This window comes from Paramormyrops kingsleyae, chromosome 11, assembly GCF_048594095.1.
Source record: "Paramormyrops kingsleyae isolate MSU_618 chromosome 11, PKINGS_0.4, whole genome shotgun sequence".
Taxonomy (NCBI): domain Eukaryota; kingdom Metazoa; phylum Chordata; class Actinopteri; order Osteoglossiformes; family Mormyridae; genus Paramormyrops; species Paramormyrops kingsleyae.
Window position 1 is genome coordinate 853,238 of NC_132807.1, and position 6,000 is coordinate 859,237.

A 6,000-nucleotide genomic window follows, 5' to 3' on the forward strand; every position below is an offset into this window, starting at 1 on the left:
CATCAAGCTCATTTGGGGAGAACTTAACTAATAGCTCAGAGTTGTTAAAATCTTATCTAGCTCTGATTTAAAGGAACCCATGGTTTTAGCTTCCACTACACTAGCAGGAAGACTATTCCATACTCTAACTACACGCTGTGTAAAGAAGTGCTTCCTCAAATTTGTTTTAAAATGTTCTCCCGCTAATTTCCACTTATGGCCACGAGTTCTGGTATTTAGACTAATATTGAAATAGTAATTTGGCTGAACAGCATCCAGACCCGTTAGAATCTTATAGACCTGAATCATATCCCCCCTTAGTCTCCTTTGCTCAAGGCTAAACAGATTCAGTTCCGCTAACCTCTCCTCATAAGACATTCCTCTAAGACCAGGAATCATTCTCGTAGCTCTTCGTTGCACCTTTTCTAAAGCAGCAATGTCCTTCTTGAGGTATGGTGACCAAACCTGCACACAGTATTCTAGGTGGGGTCTTACCAAGGAATTATATAAGTGTAACATCACCTCCCTTGACTTATACTCCACACACCTAGAGATATAACCCAACATTCTATTGGCCTTTTTTATTGCTTCCCCACACTGGCGAGAGTGGGACATGGAAGCATCAACATACATACCTAGATCTTTCTCGTAATCAGCTACCTTTATTTCAGTGGAACCCATAAAATATCTGTACTTTATATTTCTGCTCCCTGCATGGATTACCTTACATTTATCTGTGTTAAATTTCATCTGCCAAGTATCAGCCCATTCGCTAATTAAATCCAGATCCCTTTGAAGCCTCTCTGCTGCTAGATCAGTATCTGCTACACCGCCCACCTTGGTGTCGTCTGCAAATTTAACCAATTTACTGTATGTATTTGTGTCAATATCATTAATGTAAATTAGGAACAATAGTGGTCCTAAAATTGAACCCTGCGGTACCCCACTATGAACGGAGGCCCACTGTGACATTGTGCCTCTAATAACTACTCGCTGCTTCCTGTCAGTTAGCCAGTTTTTGATCCAAACTGCCACAGTTCCTAAAATCCCTGCAGCTTTAAGCTTTAGCAAGAGCCGTTTGTGGGGGACAACATCAAAGGCCTTCTGGAAATCTAAGTAAATCACATCATAGGCCTTTTTGTGATCAATTTCACTTGTAGCTTCCTCAAAGAACTCAAGTAGATTCGTTAAGCAGGATCTACCTCTCCTAAATCCATGTTGGCTATCCTTTATAATGTTATTTGCATCTAGGTAATCTACCATTTTCACTTGAATTATAGCTTCCATTATTTTTCCAGTAATGCTAGTTAAACTGATTGGCCTATAGTTTGCTGGATTACTTCTATACTTCTATAGATTCTAACGGGTCTGGATGCTGTTCAGCCAAATGACTATTTCAATATTAGTCTAAATACTAGAACTCGTGGCCATAAATGGAAATTAGCGGGAGAACATTTTAAAACAAATTTGAGGAAGCACTTCTTTACACAGCATGTAGTTAGAGTATGGAATAGTCTTCCTGCTAGTGTAGTGGAAGCTAAAACCCTGGGTTCCTTTAAATCAGAGCTAGATAAGATTTTAACAACTCTGAGTTATTAGTTAAGTTCTCCCCAAACGAGCTTGATGGGCCGAATGGCCTCCTCTCGTTTGTAAATTTCTTATGTTCTTATGTTCTTATCCGTTAACCAGTTATCAATCCAGGTCGCTACAGTTCCTAAAATACCTGTTGCTTTGAGTTTAAATAAGAGCCTCTTGTGGGGGACAACATCAAAAGCCTTTTGGAAATCTAAGTAGATGACATCATAGGCCTTCTTATCATCAACTTCCTGAGTAGCTTCCTCAAAAAACTCCAACAGATTTGTTAAACAGGATCTACCTCTCCTAAATCCATGCTGGCTATCCCTCAAAATGTTATTTGAGTCCAGGTAATCTACCATTTTCTCTTTGATTATAGCCTCCATAATTTTACCAGTTATACAAGTTAGACTGATTGGCCTATAGTTTGACAAATTACTTCTATCCCCTTTTTTGAAAATGGGCGTTATGTTGGCATGCTTCCAATCAGAAGGTACCACACCTTCAGATAAGGATTTTTGAAACAGTAATGTTAAGGGTCGGCAAATAATATCCCTCATCTCTTTTAACACTATAGGTAAGATGCCATCAGGGCCCTGTGATTTATTTATTTTGAGCTTAGCTAGGCTTTGCAAAACATCAGCTTCAATTATATATATATTAGTTATAAACGATGTTGGATTAGTAATAAGAACTGGTAAGTTACTAGTGTCCTCAACAGTTAATACCCGTGCAAAACTATCATTGAACTCATTTACTATGTCAATGTCGTTTTCAATTATAAGACCCTTACTATCCTGCAGATTAGTAATTCCAGCTTTTAGAGCTCTTTTAGAATTAAAATACTGGAAGAAACTTTTAACGTCATCCTTAGCCTCCAATGCGATCTTCCTTTCGACATTCCTTTTAGCTCGTCTAATGTCATTTTTTAATTCAGCCTGTAGATTTAGATACTCTTGCTTTATTATGTCATCATCAGTTATTTTCCATCTCTGGAACAAAGCCCTTTTCCTCCTTACTTTATACTTTATTTCCCTATTAAACCACCTAGGTTGCAATTTCCTAGATTTATTCTTGCTGGAAACAGGTATGAAGTCCTCTTGCACTTGCAATAATGTGCTTTTAAAAAATTCCCATGCCTCTTCAACAGTTTTGTTATTTAACTCCATCCAGTTCACAGTTTCTAGTTTTAATCTCATACAATTGAAGTTAGCCTTCCTAACATTATATATTTTTGATTTGGACTTTGCTCTTCGGGCACTAAACTTAACCTCAAATTTAACCATGTTATGATCGCTACTGTCAAGTGGTTCTAAAACGTCTAATTTACCAATCCTGTCCTGGTTATTAGACAAAACAAGATCAAGAATGGCATCTCCCCTGGTAGGGGTGTTAACAAACTGAGTAAAAAAACAATCCTGTACTAATTCCACCATCTCAAGTTCATTTTCAGAAGAGCCAGCAACAATGTCCCACTGCATCCCCGGTAGATTAAAATCACCCATAACTACCACATCATTTTTATTGCTCATAATCCTAATATCACTGTATAACAATCTGCTTTCCTCAGCAGCTACATTGGGTGCTCTGTAACAAACACCGACAATTAGGCTATTTGAGTTTGTAGCATCTAATTTTACCCATATAGCTTCCGTACTTTTACTTATATCAGTAAGCTCCCTTGCCTGCAAGTTTTCCTTTACATATACTGCAACACCACCTCCCTTCTTACCTATACGGTCTTTACGGAACAATGTGTAACCATCCATATTATATTCTTGTCCATCCTTATCACTCAACCACGTTTCAGTTATTGCTATAATATCATAAGAGTCTGATGAGATAAGAGCCTCTAAATCATGAATTTTATTCCTAATACTCCTGGCGTTTAAATACAGACAACAAAGGGTAGGACTATTACAGTGCCTACTTATAATATAATTTTTTGGGGCTTTCCATTTCCCCCCAGTTACATACTTAACTAACCTCCCTGCCCCCCCAGTCCCTAGTTTAAACATTCCTCAACTACTCTACAAATACGCCTTCCCAGTACACTGGTTCCCCTCCGGTTCAGATGCAACCCATCCGGCTTGAACAGGTCCCACCTGTTCCAGAAGGTCCTCCAGTGCCCCATAAACCTAAACCCCTCTTTCCTACACCATCCTTTTAGCCACGCATTTAATCTCCTTATCTCAGCTAACTTAGCCTGACTTGCGCGTGGCACGGGGAGTATTTCAGAAAATACCACCATGGACGTTCTGCTTCTAAGCTTATTGGCGACTTCTATAAATTTATCCTGCAGAACAGCCCTTCTACCCTTGCCTATGTCGTTGGTGCCAACATGCACCACGACAACTGGATCCACCCCAGCTGGTCGCAAACCTTGACCATGAGTGAGTCCACTAGCTTACATCGCTCGCAGATGAAGTCCGACTGGACACTAACGTCCAGAAGGGCAAACATCTTGCAAACGCAACACTGAGCCGGCCCCATAATTAACTAACTCACTATGGCCCCGTACTCCCAGCCCAGTAAATTTATATAGTGTATTTAACTATAAAGATTAATTTGCGTAACAATAAATGCAGTAACGTGCGGAGTACACTAAAATAAGTTATTACTTGTGTTAAAATGGAACTTAATTATTATTTTATTTAAAATTTTAAACCTGATAAATTTACTACTACTTACCAGAAGAACCTCTGCCTGAACCAAGTATGAACTAAAACCAAGGCGAAATCGAAGTTGCTCTTGGGAGGTCGAAAAACCACAAAAACCCCCTCACAGCAGGCTACTGCCGGAGCGGGAAAAAAGTGGAAAATGTCCTCCCGGCCCCGACTGGCGACCGAGCAAAGCTCAGGAGCAACTGTCCTTTTCCGGCGCCGGGTAGTGATACCGACGTTAGATACTATTAGCTATAATCGCCCTGCGGGTGTTTGTTACGGAGTTTAAACGCGGACAGAAAAAAACGCCGCTCACGCGACACCCGCAGCTCTCTGTCAGTAATAATCGCGCTGTTAATTAACAGACAGGACAGACAAGCACTCACGCCGACCGAAATAAGAACAATAAATAGAAATAAACAGCCACCCACGTAAACAGGTAAAGCACACAAACACTCAAAACACTCCAAAAAACAATCCCAAACAATCCCAAACAATCGCTGCAGCTCAACACCACTCTCTCGCAGCAATCCCAGCAATCCTCGCAGCAATCCCAGCAATCCTTCTTTGTGCCAGTAGCTCTGGTTCTGGGTATCTTACTATAGGTAAGATGCCATCAGGGCCCTGTGATTTATTTATTTTGAGCTTAGCTAGGCTTTGCAAAGCACTGACGTGGAGAATTCCTCCCGCTGTGCAGTGTCCTTTGCAAGTGGAGGAAGTTCATGCCGAACTTTATTCACCGTGCCCAGTAGCGTTGTTTTGCGCTGAAGCAGTCTGTGTGACAGTGCCAGTGAGGTGAAGAAATTGTCCGTTGTGACATTTCTCTCATCATCCAAAAATGGCTCCATCAGATTCATGACCACGTTCTCTGCCAGCCTCTCCCACTTCTGACGACTGGGGTCCTTTCCGAAGTAAGGGGATGCATTGCAGACATATTCGGTCTCCAAATCTGCGGCCATCCAGAACTTGATCCCAAATTTGTCCGGCTTGGATACGATATACTGCTTGAATGGACAAGGAACCTTGGTAGGGAACAGCCGTTCATCTATGGTCATGTGTTCTCCTGGAGTGAAACTCTCAGCACAGTTCTTAGTGAAGCATGTCCAAATGTCAGAGATCGCAGCAAATTTGTCTTTATTAGTCCCACAAGTGGAAAATTGCATCGTCACGGCAGAAAAGTGGACAGTGCAAGACAAGAGTAGCAAAATTAAAAATAATAGAATAAAAACTGTACCAACAGTACAGTATAAAAAGTGCACTATACAAACAATCTGGAAACATAAATTTGGATGAGTATATTGAAAAATATTTATATATATATGTGTGTATATGTAAACAGATAAATATATGTATGTATAAATAGAGTGTATGTATATTATGTACAGAGTGGATATATAAATATATGTACAACACTGGATATATCTATATGGACAGGCACGCAATGGAGTGACAGGGATTGACAAGAACTAATATTGCACATAGAAACTACCATGGTGTATTGGATGTGTGTGTTTGTTAGTCTATGTGTGTGGGGTCAGCTGCAAGGACTTTGTTGCAGAGTCTGACAGCGAACAGCATTTGAGCATAAGTATCTGAGTGAAGGTATTTGTTAACCTGGAGAGGCGCTTCTATGGGGTCACCTGTCTGTGTGGGACCATGTTGTTCATACTGCAGACAGTGAGTACATTACGCCTGCCTGTCCATGTTACATCGCAGGATTGACCTGATCAAACTTAGGCATCTTGAGTGTGAACTGGATCATTAGCACCTAATAGCTGTGCTT